Below are 17474 nucleotides of genomic sequence, written 5' to 3'. Positions count from 1 at the left end.
GTACGAACAAGTATGGAAAAAACAGGGTAAGGTACCAAGTACCATTAATAACTTCGGCTGTAGATGGCCTAGCGAGGCAAACCGCATATCGTTGGAAAGGTATTGGGGAGACCTATCTACCCTGAAAGTTTCATGAGGCTGAGTTGAAAGACCACGGAGATATTAGGTGATGATGGTCCAATTCGGGGACCAAGTCGCAGGAAATGGCACTTGACCAAAATCACGCTTGGAAGGTGAATACCGGCTTACCGGTAAGAGATAGCGACTTGGCGTAGAATATTCATAAGTTGGGCGTGTAAAGACGCAACTTTCATTATATGGGGGCAACCCGGTCAGGGTGCTCCAAGTCGGTCGTTTGGTCGGTTTATGGTTTGGGCCGACCATGTGGTGTACCAAGAAGAGGTACCTTTCATGAATTATAACTCGGTCAGTTTGCCACCGAGCGACAAGTTGCGATGTGATTTGGAATGGTCTTGAGTGGGACTATCAAGCAAAAATACAAATAGAAAATCAGCTTGTCCATGGCCGAAGCTATTAGTGAAACATATAGCAAAATGGGTCCAAAAACGAATGAAATGGGACTTGGACCAAGAATAACGGCAAGTTGGAGAAGAGATAGCAAGTTGACGTAGAACATTTATATTTTGGGCATAGTATGACCAACAAAAAAGTATTTGGGGCCAAGGTGCTGGCTGGCCTCCAAAGTGGAGATATGGGCGATACAAAGTTTGTACCCAAGTACGAACAAGTATGGAAAAAACAGGGTAAGGTACCAAGTACCATTAATAACTTCGGCTGTAGATGACCGAGCGAGGCAAACGGCTCACCGTTGGAAAGGTCTCGGGGAGACCTATCTACCCTGAAAGTTTCATGAGGCTGAGTTGAAAGACCACGGAGATATTAGGTGATGATGGTCGTATTCGGGGACCAAGTCGCAGGAAATGGCACTTGACCAAAATCCCCCTTGGAAGGTGAATACCGGCTTACCGGTAAGAGATAGCGACTTGGCGTAGAATATTCATAAGTTGGGCGTGTAAAGACGCAACTTTCATTATATGGGGCCAACCCGGTCAGGGTGCTCCAAGTCGGTCGTTTGGTCGGTTTATTGTTTGGGCCGACCACGTGGTGTACCAAGTTGAGGTACCTTTCATGAATTATAACTCGGTCAGTTTGCCACCGAGCGACAAGCTGCGGTGTGTTTTGGAATGGTCTTGAGTGGGACTATCAAGGAAAAATACAAATAGAAAATCAGCTTGTCCATGGCCGAAGCTATTAGTGAAACATATAGCAAAATGGGTCCAAAAACGAATGAAATGGGACTTGGACCAAGAATAACGGCAAGTTGGAGAAGAGATAGCAAGTTGGCGTAGAACAATTATATTTGGTGCATGGCATGACCAACAAAAAAGTATATGGGGCCAAGGTGCTGGCTGGCCTCCAAAGTGGAGATATGGGCGATCCAAAGTTTGTACCCAAGTACGAACAAGTATGGAAAAAACAGGGTAAGGTACCAAGTACCATTAATAACTTCGGCTGTAGATGGCCGAGCGAGGCAAACGGCTCACCGTTGGAAAGGTCTCGGGGAGACCTATCTACCCTGAAAGTTTCATGAGGCTGAGTTGAAAGACCACGGAGATATTAGGTGATGATGGTCGTATTCGGGGACCAAGTCGCAGGAAATGGCACTTGACCAAAATCCCCCTTGGAAGGTGAATACCGGCTTACCGGTAAGAGATAGCGACTTGGCGTAGAATATTCATAAGTTGGGCGTGTAAAGACGCAACTTTCATTATATGGGGCCAACCCGGTCAGGGTGCTCCAAGTCGGTCGTTTGGTCGGTTTATTGTTTGGGCCGACCACGTGGTGTACCAAGTTGAGGTACCTTTCATGAATTATAACTCGGTCAGTTTGCCACCGAGCGACAAGCTGCGGTGTGTTTTGGAATGGTCTTGAGTGGGACTATCAAGGAAAAATACAAATAGAAAATCAGCTTGTCCATGGCCGAAGCTATTAGTGAAACATATAGCAAAATGGGTCCAAAAACGAATGAAATGGGACTTGGACCAAGAATAACGGCAAGTTGGAGAAGAGATAGCAAGTTGGCGTAGAACAATTATATTTGGTGCATGGTATGACCAACAAAAAAGTATATGAGGCCAAGGTGCTGGCTGGCCTCCAAAGTGGAGATATGGGCGATCCAAAGTTTGTACCCAAGTATGGCAAAAACTGGTAGAGGTACCTTTCATGAATTACTGCTCAGGCTGTATGGCACTTAGCGGGACGCTTGGCTCTGGTATGGAATAGTCTTGAGTGGGACTATCAAGGAAAAATACGAACAAAAAATCACCATGTCCACGGACGAAGGTATTAGCGAAACTTAGAGCGAAATTGCGACCAAGTCGCTGGAAATGGCCCTTGGACCAAGTATACCGTCAAGGCGGTACGAGATAGCGAGTTGACGTGGAATATTTATAAGTTTGCCTCCACGAGACGAAAGTTTAGTTATATGGGGCCAACCCGCTCAGGGTTGTCCAAGTCGGTCATATGGCTGATCGAAATTTTCGACCAAGTACTGAGAAAACAGGGTAAGGTACCGTGTACCTCGAATAACTTTGGCTGTAGATGTCCGAGCGAGGCAAACGGCATAGCGTTGGAAAGGTCTTGAGGTGTTCTAGGCACCCTGAAAGTTTGAAAAGGCTATCTGGAAAACTCGTGGAGATATTAGAGAAACATTGGGCCCAAAAGATACCAAGTCGCAGGAAATGGGCCCTCCAAGAACACCCTAAAATCCCAATTACGGCTAAGTTGCAGGCCAGCTAGCGAAGTGAAATGTTCTAGGCATAACTAGAACACGTTAATGCGCAACTTTTTGAATCAGAACTTTTTTCGATATCTGGCCCCCAAAGGGGGGATATGGGCGATCAAAGGATTTTTCCAAGTTTCGGTACTTTTTACGGTATCGCTCATAGCTCCGGCTGTATGCAAGCAAATGACAATCTAAGACATGATTTAGAACAGTATTGAGCAGTACTAACTTACGTTAGAACACAGCGAAGCGCTATCGGTTCATGGCAAGGCCGATATAAGCAGTCAAAGATGAAAAATGTTGACAAAATGAACAAAAATTACCTTGGTACGCGAATAGCGGCCAGGGATGAAGAGGTACGAAGGTGGTGTAGAAGAATTATAATTAGGGCTTGGTACGCTCTAAAAGTTTGCCGAAGACCGCAAAGCGCTCAGACCCATAGAAAGTGGCCATTTGGGCCGAACAGTGCGTGCAAAGAGGTGAAAATGCAAAAATTGCACTTTGGGGGGCGATTTGCGGGGGGAAGGAGGGGTCGGAGGGCAAAATGTCCCTTGACCAAAAAGTCTTATCTCGTCGAGATCTACAACATTGCCGAAGACCGCAAAGCGCTAGCTCGCAATCGAAAAATCGAGAATTTGAAAATTTTCTAAGTCTTGGGCTCCCTAAGGAAAAGTTTCAAAAATCACGTTTGTCCCCAATTTTGAAGGGGAAGGAGTCGGTTCCGGGGCATGGTGTCTTCGGCAAAATGTCTTATCTTTTTGCGTACTTTCGACTAGTTCAATAAAAATTTTTGACCCAAAATTTGTTCGGCGGACCCCTAGGTCGAAAAACCCGAAAAAAGTCGAAAAAAGTCGAAAATGTCGAAAAATGAGAAAACCTCATATTCGGACTCTACACGAGCCCCAGATATTGAAAAGTGAAATCCGCGGTCGATTTGGAACAAAAAATTGACCTAGGCAAAGTTGTATGGAGGTAGGGACCCCTGAGAAAAAAGTTTGGTCCCGAGGCTCCTTGGACCACCAAGTCCCTAGGTCGGACCAAAATCGGAAAAAATCCGACCAAAGTCGAAAGTGTCGAAAATTTTAAAAAACCCCTTTTGGGGCCCTATGGCCTCCCTAGATAATGAAAAGTGAGGTCCGCGGCCGATCCGGAAGAAAAACTTGACCTAGGCAAACTTGTATGACGGTGGGGACCCAAAAAAATTTCGATGAGTGTAGTTTAGACAGGCCGGAAAATGTATCGGTGGTCCGTATCAAGGGACGTCTTTTAGTTCCATGGGGTGGTGGTCGTCGAACAAAGTCGCCTAGGTCGACCACCAGAAAGACCAGTCGTGTTGTAATGGATGTTTTGACCACTTTACTAGGGAAACCTAGTAGGTCGAAGCAAATTTGGGGTTCGAGATGAGTTGGTGAAAGTTGGTCCAACCTAGGTGTGCTTGGTGGAGGTTGACCATGAAAGTAGAGCATGATGGGAATGACCATAACTTTGGTTCTAGATGTCGGATCGGTACACTTTCGGCAGTTTTGGAAAGGTGAAGGCCTGCTCTAGCTATGTTTCCTACCAAGCTGAGCGCCTACTAGTGACCCGGAGGAGGTATTAAGGGTCAAAGGCAAAAAGGGGTACCCTTAAGTGCGTGTGACCAAGAAAATGGGAAAAACGGTATCGCCTATAGCTCAGGCTGTATGGCTCGGATCGGAAAGCTTGGATATGCGTTGGAAAGGTCTTGACGAGCGCTAGCTATGTGTCCTACCAAGCGAAGCGCTAGGTGTTGAGCAAGTCGGTCATATTAGAGGGCAAAGGTGAAAAATGGTGGTTTAGAGGCGAAAATTCACCTTATGATCGAAAATAGCGGGCGAACGATAAGAGCTACGAACACGGCGTAGAACAATCATAAGTACGTTACCACAAGACCTAACTTTGGCCAATATAGAGCGAGAAGATCGGAGGTACCCATCAGGGTGATATGGCTGGTTCAAAGTTGGACCAAAACGAGACTTGAGAAATGGATTGAAACACGGTATCGCGAATAACTCAGGCTGTATGGAACGGATCGACAAGCTTAGATCAGTGTTGGAAAGGTCGAACCGAGCGCTAACTATAATCCCAAACAACCGAAGCGCTAAGTGTTGAGCAAAACTGAGTTATTAAGCGACAAAGTGGAAAAATAATACCAAAATGGCCAAAAATCACACAAGACCAAGAATACCGAGCAAGCGGTAAGAGATAGCGGGTTGACGTAGAATACTTATAAGTTTGCCTCTACGAGACCTAAAAGTCGTCCATAGAAAGCGAGAAGATCGGACCACTCTGGAAGGGTGATACGAGTGGTCAAAAATTAGCAAAAATGAAACATGGCTAAAATGGATTTGACTTGTGCACCATGTAGCTCCGGCTGTATGGCATGGATTGTTAAGCTAGGATATGTTTTGGAAAGGTAACACCCAGCGCTAGATACGACTAGAAGAAAGCAAAGCGCTAACTAGCATGATTTGGAAGTTATTAAGTGTCAAAGTCGAAAAATGTTACCAAAATTGAAACTCGAGTACATTGGGCCAAAAAGTACAAGTTGTGAAATTTGGACTTACGAGTAAAATACCGAGCAGGCGGTAAGAGATAGAGACTTGGTGTAGAACAATTATATGTTGGGCATGTTATAACCTATATTTGGCCCGAACATAGTGACGAGATCGGTGGTACCCAAAAGGGTGGTACAGGTGTTAGATGGTTTTCCCAGAGCATAAGCTCCACATGATATGGAAAACGGGAAACATCATAACTTCGGCTGTATGGCATGGAATGGAACGAACAAGGTATCGATGGAAAGAGAAAAGGTAGCGCTAACTATAATTCCTACCAAGCAAAGCGCTAGCATGTGACCGTTCGGGTGTTATTGTGAGTCAAAGTCAGAAATTGTTACCACGAGAGGCGAAAATCCGACTAAGTCCATGAATACCGGGCTGGCGGTAAGAGATACGGCTTGGCCGTAGAACATTTATAAGTTGGCCAAGACAAGGCCTAAGTTTCGTCCATAGACGACAAGAAGATCGAAGATACCTGAAGGTGAGATATGGGCGTCCCAAAGTGGGCCTTTGAAAAAGTGACAAACTTCCCTTATAACAGCATACACCAAATATCTCTGGCTCTATGGCACCGAATAAGAAGTTGAGCTCAGCGACAGAAAGGTGATAGTCAGCGCTAAATATCATACGAACAGAGTGAAGCGCTAAAGGGAAAGGATCTTGGTGATATAAGGTGACAAAGTCGAGAAAAGTTGCCTCAAAATCATGAAAAATGTGAAAAAATGGCTAAGTCCCGGGTGCCTTAAGGGCAGGTTAATCGAATGTACCGAGCTGGCGGTACGAGATAGAGACTTGGTGTAGAAAAATTATATGTTTGGCATGGCAAGACCTACATTCGGCCAATACAAAGTGAGAAGATCAAAGATACCCGCAAGGGTGATATTGGTGTCCAAAGGAAAAAAGCACTAAGTCTTGGGAAACTTATATGAAGAAAAAGGACCCTGATGGGTCATATGGGATGGATCGAAAAATCGGCTAAGTCCCAAAATGGGGATGTCAGAACTACACTCATGTGTTACCACATCAAGCAAGGCAAACTTATATGAAGCAAAGGACCCTGATGGGTCATATGGTATTGATCGAAAAATCGGCTAAGTCCCAAAATGGGGATGTCAGAACTACACTCAAATGTTACCACACCAAGCAAGGCAAACTTATATGAAGCAAAGGACCCTGATGGGTCATATGGTATTGATTGAAAAATCGGCTAAGTCCCAAAATGGGGATGTCAGAACTACACTCAAATGTTACCACACCAAGCAAGGCAAACTTATATGAAGCAAAGGACCCTGATGGGTCATATGGTATTTTACGAAAAATCGGCTAAGTCCCAAAATGGGGATGTCAGAACTACACTCAAATGTTACCACACCAAGCAAGGCAAACTTATATGAAGCAAAGGACCCTGATGGGTCATATGGTATGGATCGAAAAATCGGCTAAGTCCCAAAATGGGGATGTCAGAACTACACTCAAATGTTACCACACCAAGCAAGGCAAACTTATATGAAGCAAAGGACCCTGATGGGTCATATGGTATTTTACGAAAAATCGGCTAAGTCCCAAAATGGGGATGTCAGAACTACACTCAAATGTTACCACACCAAGCAAGGCAAACTTATATGAAGGAAAGGACCCTGATGGGTCATATGGTATTTTACGAAAAATCGGCTAAGTCCCAAAATGGGGATGTCAGAACTACACTCAAATGTTACCACACCAAGCAAGGCAAACTTATATGAAGGAAAGGACCCTGATGGGTCATATGGTATTTTACGAAAAATCGGCTAAGTCCCAAAATGGGGATGTCAGAACTACACTCAAATGTTACCACACCAAGCAAGGCAAACTTATATGAAGGAAAGGACCCTGATGGGTCATATGGTATTTTACGAAAAATCGGCTAAGTCCCAAAATGGGGATGTCAGAACTACACTCAAATGTTACCACACCAAGCAAGGCAAACTTATATGAAGGAAAGGACCCTGATGGGTCATATGGTATTTTACGAAAAATCGGCTAAGTCCCAAAATGGGGATGTCAGAACTACACTCAAATGTTACCACACCAAGCAAGGCAAACTTATATGAAGAAAAAGGACCCTGATGGGTCATATGGGATGGATCGAAAAATCGGCTAAGTCCCAAAATGGGGATGTCAGAACTACACTCATGTGTTACCACATCAAGCAAGGCAAACTTATATGAAGCAAAGGACCCTGATGGGTCATATGGTATTGATCGAAAAATCGGCTAAGTCCCAAAATGGGGATGTCAGAACTACACTCAAATGTTACCACACCAAGCAAGGCAAACTTATATGAAGGAAAGGACCCTGATGGGTCATATGGTATTTTACGAAAAATCGGCTAAGTCCCAAAATGGGGATGTCAGAACTACACTCAAATGTTACCACACCAAGCAAGGCAAACTTATATGAAGGAAAGGACCCTGATGGGTCATATGGTATTTTACGAAAAATCGGCTAAGTCCCAAAATGGGGATGTCAGAACTACACTCAAATGTTACCACACCAAGCAAGGCAAACTTATATGAAGGAAAGGACCCTGATGGGTCATATGGTATGGATCGAAAAATCGGCTAAGTCCCAAAATGGGGATGTCAGAACTACACTCAAATGTTACCACACCAAGCAAGGCAAACTTATATGAAGGCAAGGACCCTGATGGGTCATATGGTATTTTACGAAAAATCGGCTAAGTCCCAAAATGGGGATGTCAGAACTACACTCAAATGTTACCACACCAAGCAAGGCAAACTTATATGAAGCAAAGGACCCTGATGGGTCATATGGTATTGATTGAAAAATCGGCTAAGTCCCAAAATGGGGATGTCAGAACTACACTCAAATGTTACCACACCAAGCAAGGCAAACTTATATGAAGCAAAGGACCCATATGGGTCATATGGTATTTTACGAAAAATCGGCTAAGTCCCAAAATGATGATGTCAGAACTACACTCAAATGTTACCATACCAAGCAAGGCAAACTTATATGAAGGAAAGGACCCATATGGGTCATATGGTATTTTACGAAAAATCGGCTAAGTCCCAAAATGAGGATGTCAGAACTACACTAAAAAGTTACCACACCAAGCAAGGCAAAGTACCTAGGTGAACCCTAGGAAGAAACACGGACCAAGTCAGATGGCCTAAGTCAATAGAACAAGTGACCTAGGCAAAGTTGTATGGCGCTGAGGACCCTGAAAAATCTGGTTAGTGTAGTTTAGACAGGGTAGGTTTTTGGGTCGGCCGAACCCCCTTATTTTGGGTTTTGGCCTCATCAAGAAGCTACACCTAGGCAAACTGCCTAGGGTGAAAGTGCGAAGACCAATCGAATAGTAAGACAAGTTTTGACCGATCGCCCTAGGCAAGCTTGTATGAAGAAAGGGACCCTATGGGTCATATGGAAATACATGAAAAATCGGCTAAGTCCCAAAATTGGGATGTCTGAACTACACTAAAAAGTTACCACATCAAGCAAGGCAAAGTACCTAGGTGAACCCTAGCAAGAAACACGGACCAAGTCAGATGGCCTAAGTCAAGAGAACAAGTGACCTAGGCAAAGTTGTATGACGGTGAGGACCCTGAAAAATCTGGTTAGTGTAGTTTAGACAGGGGAGGTTTTTGGGTCGGCTGAACCTCCTTATTTTGGGTTTTGACCTCCTCAAGAAGCTACACCTAGGCAAACTGCCTAGGGTGAAAGTGCGAAGACCAATCGAATAGTAAGACAAGTTTTGACCGATCGCCCTAGGCAAGCTTGTATGAAGAAAGGGACCCTATGGGTCATATGGAAATACATGAAAAATCGGCTAAGTCCCAAAATTGGGATGTCTGAACTACACTAAAAAGTTACCACAGCAAGCAAGGCAAAGTACCTAGGTGAACCCTAGGAAGAAACACGGACCAAGTCAGATGGCCTAAGTCAAGAGTACAAGTGACCTAGGCAAAGTTGTATGGCGCTGAGGACCCTGAAAAATCGGGTTAGTGTAGTTCAGACAGGGGAGGTTTCTGGGTCGGCTGAACCTCCTTATTTCGGGTTTTGGCCTCCTCAAGAAGACAGACCTAGGCAAAGTGCCTAGGGTGAAAGTGCGAAGACCAATCGAATAGTAAGACAAGTTTTGACCGATCGCCCTAGGCAAGCTTGTATGAAGAAAGGGACCCTATGGGTCATATGGAAATACATGAAAAATCGGCTAAGTCCCAAAATTGGGATGTCTGAACTACACTAAAAAGTTACCACATCAAGCAAGGCAAAGTACCTAGGTGAACCCTAGGAAGAAACACGGACCAAGTCAGATGGCCTAAGTCAAGAGTACAAGTGACCTAGGCAAAGTTGTATGGCGCTGAGGACCCTGAAAAATCGGGTTAGTGTAGTTCAGACAGGGGAGGTTTCTGGGTCGGCTGAACCTCCTTATTTCGGGTTTTGGCCTCCTCAAGAAGACAGACCTAGGCAAAGTGCCTAGGGTGAAAGTGCGAAGACCAATCGAATAGTAAGACAAGTTTTGACCGATCGCCCTAGGCAAGCTTGTATGAAGAAAGGGACCCTATGGGTCATATGGAAATATACGAAAAATCGGCTAAGTCCCGAAATTGGGATGTCTGAACTACACTAAAAAGTTACCACATCAAGCAAGGCAAAGTACCTAGGTGAACCCTAGGAAGAAACACGGACCAAGTCAGATGGCCTAAGTCAAGAGTACAAGTGACCTAGGCAAAGTTGTATGGCGCTAAGGACCATGAAAAATCGGGTTAGTGTAGTTAAGACAGGGGAGGTTTCAGGGTCGGCTGGACCTCCTTATTTCGGGTTTTGGCCTCCTCAAGAAGACAGACCTAGGCGAACTGCCTAGGGTGAAAGTGCGAAGACCAATCGAATAGTAAGACAAGTTTTGACCGATCGCCCTAGGCAAGCTTGTATGAAGAAAGGGACCCTATGGGTCATATGGAAATATACGAAAAATCGGCTAAGTCCCAAAATTGGGATGTCAGAACTACACTATAAAGTTACCACATTAGCAAGGCAGACTTGTATGAAGAACGGGACCCTGGTGAAAGTAGCAAATATCCCAAACCGAACATGAATATTATACACACAAGAGTACGAACATAAAGGAACACGGACCAAGCGTACCGAGAGAATCGGTACTATAGAACCCTCGTGGTTCTACACAAAGACTTTATGTTAGGGGTTCAAGCCCCATAGTACTCAAACGGTGACAGTAGCAAATATCCCAAAACGAACGTGAATCTTATTCACAAGAGTACGAACATAAAGGAACACGGACCAAGCGTACCGAGAGAATCGGTACTATAGAGCCCTCGTGGTTCTACACAAAGACTTTATGTTCGGGGTTCACACCCCAAATCGAACGTGGAATTTACTTTCTGATGGTCATGCGGTCGTCCAAAGGGGTCTAGTATCCTGGGATGACAAGCATCACGGGCACAGCTCGTATCAAAACAGTCGAAGAGGCCCGCGAAAGCTTGCTTTCCATGGCTATGCGATGCACAAATTGAGTTTACTCACCGTAGTATAAAACGAACGAACCGAACCTATCCGAGTAGGGATAATGGGCGCAGTAACATACTTCTGTGACCCAGCGAGAGTTGAACGAGGTGACATGAACTGTCAGTGGCTTATATCAGATGGGATACATACATGAGATTGCTTTCAAATCTACACTCGAAAACCTAACCAAGTAAAAGCGAACGTGGGAAGGATTCGAAACCGGTCACGAAATCTTAAGCTGGAAAGAGTCATCACTATGGATACATATTATGCGAAACCAATCAAGTGCTCAGTACTGATCCAAAACCTAAGAGCACTAGTGAACACCTTATTCTCACCCTAGTTCACATCCAAGTGATCGACCACGTGTGTGAAGCAAAGACCAATCGAATTCCTCAATGAACCGAACACTATGAACAAATGGCCAGAAACGTTATAACTATCCAAACATCCTACTATCTAGCGAAAGTCATCACGATGGAACCATACAATGATCTTAACCTATAGCGCTCACCTATTCCTACCCAGAGTGCAAGTGAACAGATTGCCCACCCTTACCAGTTCACAACCACGTGATCGACTAACATACCGAGGTTACCACAAGTCAAAGTTATACGTTTACAAGCGCAAGACCAATCGAAAACCCCGAAAGCAATCTCGACCCAAAATGTATTATCCGTGAGTGTAGTCGAGTCTCGTACTCGTCATCTGTAATCGTCGGATAGAATATCCAGTACACGGTTGTCTTTCCAAATGAAATCTACATACAGAACTCGCTCTTGGCAAATGGGTGGCATTGGCGCAATCAGGAGCGAGTTCCCGTCCGGGTGCCAAGTGATTGGCAAATGTCTGGGGGAAAGCAACCATATGTTGATTTGTCTGTTAGTGTACTGGGTGTTTGAGGTATGTAGTATCCACGCTTGGTTGGGTGTGTCAGAGGACCATGGATGCGTTCACAACCCCAATTGGGGTACATCGGGAATGATTTTGTGGAACCGATGTGCCCGGCACACACTAAGTTTTGTTGCAAGTTAATAGTGTGCCATGTCCGGGGGGGTTGTGATTAAACTCTGGTGAATTGCGTACTGTGGTGATTGGGGTATGAAAGCCCCGCAGTTGCAATGATCGGACGCGCCTAGCGTGTCCTTTAGTTGATGGTAGGGAAATGAAGGCCCTTGTCAGCTCACCTAAGTATTCATGGAAGTTTGGCATAAGGTCGCTGTGGTAGGGGTATGAAGGCCCCGTCAGCGCATGCACAATCGGGCGCACGTGCGCTTAGCGGAGTCGAATGCCGCTCAAGTGCCTGTCCGGTGCATCGGGTGTGTGTGATACGAGGGCAATGAGGTTCGCACGGGGGCTCGCCTCCCGTGTGCTACCGGACTTGAAAACATATAGAACGTGGTGTTTGCTCCTCCGGGTGCAATGGGACAATGAACATTCGAACGCAAAGTCGGAATTCTGGTTGATCCTACCAGTAATATACGCTCGTCTCAAAGGTTAAGCCATGCATGTCTAAGTACAAACAGATTTAATGTGAAACCGCATAAGGCTCAGTATAACAGCTATAATTTACGAGATCATCAACCTAGTTACTTGGATAACTGTGGAAAATCTAGAGCTAATACATGCAACATGCCAGGACCCTCGCGGGAACTGGTGCACTTATTAGTCAAACCAATCGCGGGTTCTCCGTGTCATTGAGTTGAAGTCTGGATAATGATGCTGATCGTATGGTCTCGCACCGACGACAGATCTCGCAAATATCTGCCCTATCAACTATGGATGGTAGTATAGAGGACTACCATGGTTGCAACGGGTAACGGGGAATCAGGGTTCGATTCCGGAGAGGGAGCCTGAGAAATGGCTACCACATCCAAGGAAGGCAGCAGGCGCGTAAATTACCCAATCCCGGGACGGGGAGGTAGTGACGAGAAATAACAATATGAAACTCTTTAATGATGTTTCATAATTGGAATGAGTAGAGCATAAATCCTTCTACGAGGATCAAGTGGAGGGCAAGTCTGGTGCCAGCAGCCGCGGTAATTCCAGCTCCACTAGCGTATATTAAAATTGTTGCGGTTAAAACGTTCGAAGTTGATACTTGTCCAACACAGTCCGGCTCCGCCGACCCGGTCAACCCGTGGTCGGTGGGCCAAGTCGGAATCTGGTTGCGACTCAATGGTGTGGTAGGGCACCAAGTCTGTGTCATGGTGTGCCCTTCAACGGGTGCAAGTGTAACATAGAGCTCGACCGCTCACGTTTACCTTGAACAAATTAGAGTGCTTAAAGCAGGGTGCCCAAACGCCCTAGAATAATCTTGCATGGAATAATGGAATACGACCTTGGTCTAATCTTTCATTGGTTTGTACTCAGACCGGAGGTAATGATTAACAGAAGTAGTTGGGGACACTAGTATTACGGCGCGAGAGGTGAAATTCGTAGACCGTCGTAAGACTAACTAAAGCGAAGGCATTTGTCAAGGATGCTTTCTTTAATCAAGAACGAAAGTTAGAGGATCGAAGGCGATTAGATACCGCCCTAGTTCTAACCGTAAACGATGCCAACTAGCAATTGGGAGACGCTACAACCAGGTGCTCTCAGTAGCTTCCGGGAAACCAAAGTCAGGTTCCGGGGGAAGTATGGTTGCAAAGTTGAAACTTAAAGGAATTGACGGAAGGGCACCACAATGAAATGGAGCTTGCGGTTCAATTTGACTCAACACGGGAAAACTTACCAGGTCCGAACTTATGGAGGTGAGACAGATTAATAGCTCTTTCTCAAATTTAAGGGTAGTGGTGCATGGCCGTTCTTAGTTCGTGGATTGATTTGTCTGGTTAATTCCGATAACGAACGTGACTCACATATGCTAACTAGAACGCAGTCAGCGTTAATGCGTCGATGCCGATTGGAACGGGTTAGGACCTTTCGGTGGAGTATGACCTGACACCTTCGCTGTTCGTGTGCGCAAGTGCACTTACGGTACGCTGCTTAGCAGGACAATTTGTGTTTAGCAAAATGAGATCGAGCGATAACAGGTCCGTGATGCCCTTAGATGTTCTGGGCTACACGCGTGCTACAATGTGGGTAGCAGCGTGTCTCCTATTCCGAGAGGAACGGGAAATCACTCAAATACTCACTTAGTAGGGATTATGGATTGCAATGGTCCATATGAACTCGGAACTTCTAGTAAGTGCTGGTCATCAGCCAGCGTTGAATACGTCCCTGCCCTTTGTACACACCGCCCGTCGCTACTACCGATGGATTATTTAGTGAGGTCTTTGGAGATGATCGTTCGCTGGATCCTCGTGAACCGCGTCTGCTTTATCGAAGTTGACCGAACTTGATGATTTAGAGGAAGTAAAAGTCGTAACAAGGTTTCCGTAGGTGAACCTGCGGAAGGATCATTAGTGGCCAAGTGATCCTTCCAGAAGTCCGAACCTGCGGGTTGAGACTTCGGCACAAGTTGCCATATGATAATTGACGAAACACTATAGAAGTCCGAACCTGCGGGTTGAGACTTAGGCACAAGTTGCCATATGAACATTGACGAAACACTATGAAGTCCGAACCTGCGGGTTGAGACTTAGGCACAAGTTGCCTTATACATGACTTCGAACAAATACACAAGTCCGAACCTGCGGGTTGAGACTTAGGCACAAGTTGCCATATGAAAGTTGACGAAACACTAACAAGTCCGAACCTGCGGGTTGAGACTTAGGCACACGTTGCCTTATACATGACTTCGAACAAATACACAAGTCCGAACCTGCGGGTTGAGACTTAGGCACAAGTTGCCTTATACATACATTGGCCAAATAAACAGAAGTCCGAACCTGCGGGTTGAGACTTAGGCACAAGTTGCCATATTATATTCGATCAAACACTAAGTAGTCCGAACCTGCGGGTTGAGACTCAAGACCGTAACAAGATGTCACTATACAAGTCCGAACCTAAGGGTTGAGACTTAATGCGATCTAGATACCAAGTTGACATCCAATACCTGTTGAGCAAAACCAAAGATTCCCTGTTCTCGAATGATTACACTATATAACAGGGAATCTTGAAGAAATCAAGCAAGCGTGAAACAAAGTCATCACTTGGGCATGCTCGATAGCCAACCACATGACCTTAACCTAAGAGAGCATGCAAACCACATGATACCTATAAACGATTAACCCGCCCTAGTTCAATCGTTCACCAAGTGATGACTTCAGTATGGCTAAGAGAAAAACTTTTAAATGGGAAAAACTCTAAGTCCGAACCTCCGGGTTGAGACTTCCGCGTCGGAGGTGGGCGCACCTCCTATCCGAAAGATGGTGAATCAGGGGTGTTCGATCAGCAATGGTCGGATGCCCCGTCGTAGTCCAACTATGACAATCAAAGTCAAGACCTCCGGGTTGAGACTTTCCGCGAGTACAAGCATAAAGGAACACGGACCAAGCCGTACCGAGAGAATCGGTACTAGAGCCCTCGTGGTTCTACATTGAGAGAGCCCTCGTGGTTCTCATTAGGGGCTTTATGCAAGTCGTACTCAATACTGTGGTGTGAAGTATAAAGTATAGTCTTCGCCTGGTCCACGCTGCTTCGGCGGTCCTGGGTAAGATAGTTCATTCTAGCTTGCCCTATAGTGGAATGAGGACACTTAATGCTTCGTCTTTTAGCGGCGGCTAGACTCCTCCTCACGGGGAACGAGTTGACGCACACAGCGGCGGCTTACGCACTATGGCAATCATGGATGCCTGAAGATTCCGTGAAGTTCTCCCCTGGTCCACGCTGCCTCGGCAGTCCTGGGTAAAATGGAATATTTCCAGCTTGCCCTATAGTGGAAGAGGACTATCCAACAATACAAAGTCAAGACCTCCGGGTTGAGACTTTCCGCGTCGGTGGTGTCGCGCACCGCCTATCCGAAAGATGGTGTAACAGGGGTGTTCGATCAGCAATGGTCGGATGCCCCGTCATAGTCCAACTATGACAACCAAAGTCAAGACCTCCGGGTTGAGACTTTCCGCGTCCGGAGGTACGCGTACCGCCTACCCGAAAGATGGTGTGCTTCTGGGGTATTCGATGAGTCGGATACCCCGTCGTAGTCCAACTATGACAATACAAAGTCAAGACCTCCGGGTTGAGACTTCCGCGTCGGAGGTGCGCGCACCGCCTACCCGAAAGATGATGAATCAGGGGTGTTCGATCAGCAATGGTCGGATGCCCCGTCGTAGTCCAACTATGACAATCAAAGTCAAGACCTCCGGGTTGAGACTTCCGCGTCCGGAGGTACGCGTACCGCCTACCCGAAAGATGGTGAATCAGGGGTGTTCGATCAGCTATGGTCGGATGCCCCGTCGTAGTCCAACTATGACAATCAAAGTCAAGACCTCCGGGTTGAGACTTTCTGCGAGTACATGCATAAAGGAACACGGACCAAGCCGTACCGAGAGAATCGGTACTAGAGCCCTCGTGGTTCTACATTGAGAGAGCCCTCGTGGTTCTCATTAGGGGCTTTATGCAAGTCGTACTCAATACTGTGGTGTGAAGTATAAAGTATAGAGTCCTCCACTGGTCCACGCTGCTCCGGCGGTCCTGGGTAAGATAGTTCATTCTAGCTTGCCCTATGTGGAAGAGGACTCAATACCCTACCTGTTGAGCTTGAAACAAAGTCATCACTTGGGCATGCTCATATTGCCATACAATATTCCATTATCTACTAATGAGCATGCAGCTATATGATTATAACCTGTAAACGATTACCCCGCCGTAGTTCAGCGCTTCAACCAAGTGATGACTTCAGTATGGCTAGTGTGTGAAGTATAAAGTATAGTCCTCCCCTGGTCCACACTGCTTCGGCGGTCCTGGGTAAGATAGTTAGTTCTAGCTTGCCCTATGTGGAAGAGGACACCATACTTAATACTGTGGTGTAATGAACAAAGTATAGTCCTCCACTGGTCCACGCTGCTTTGCAGTCCTGGGTAAGATAGTTAATTCTAGCTTGCCCTATGTGGAAGAGGGCATACAAGACAAAGTATAGTTCTCCCCTGGTCCACGCTGCTCCGGCGGTCCTGGGTAAGATAGTTAATTCTAGCTTGCCCTATGTGGAAGAGGACATAATACTCTACCTGTTGAGCTTTAAACAAAGTCATCACTTGGGCATGCTCTATAGCCAACCACATGACATTAACCTAAGAGAGCATGCAGCGTATTATCCCAATGCAAAGTAAACGATAGACTCGCCCTAGTTCAGTGCTTCAACCAAGTGATGACTTCAATATGGCTAGTGTGTGAAGTATAAAGTATAGTCCTCCCCTGGTCCACACTGCTTCGGCGGTCCTGGGTAAGATAGTTAGTTCTAGCTTGCCCTATGTGGAAGAGGACACCATACTTAATACTGTGGTGTAATGAACAAAGTATAGTCCTCCACTGGTCCACGCTGCTTTGCAGTCCTGGGTAAGATAGTTAATTCTAGCTTGCCCTATGTGGAAGAGGGCATACAAGACAAAGTATAGTTCTCCCCTGGTCCACGCTGCTTCGGCGGTCCTGGGTAAGATAGTTAATTCTAGCTTGCCCTA

This window comes from Anopheles ziemanni, assembly GCF_943734765.1.
Source record: "Anopheles ziemanni chromosome X unlocalized genomic scaffold, idAnoZiCoDA_A2_x.2 X_unloc_72, whole genome shotgun sequence".
NCBI lineage: Eukaryota > Metazoa > Arthropoda > Insecta > Diptera > Culicidae > Anopheles > Anopheles ziemanni.
Note: the sequence above shows the minus strand (reverse complement) of the source record.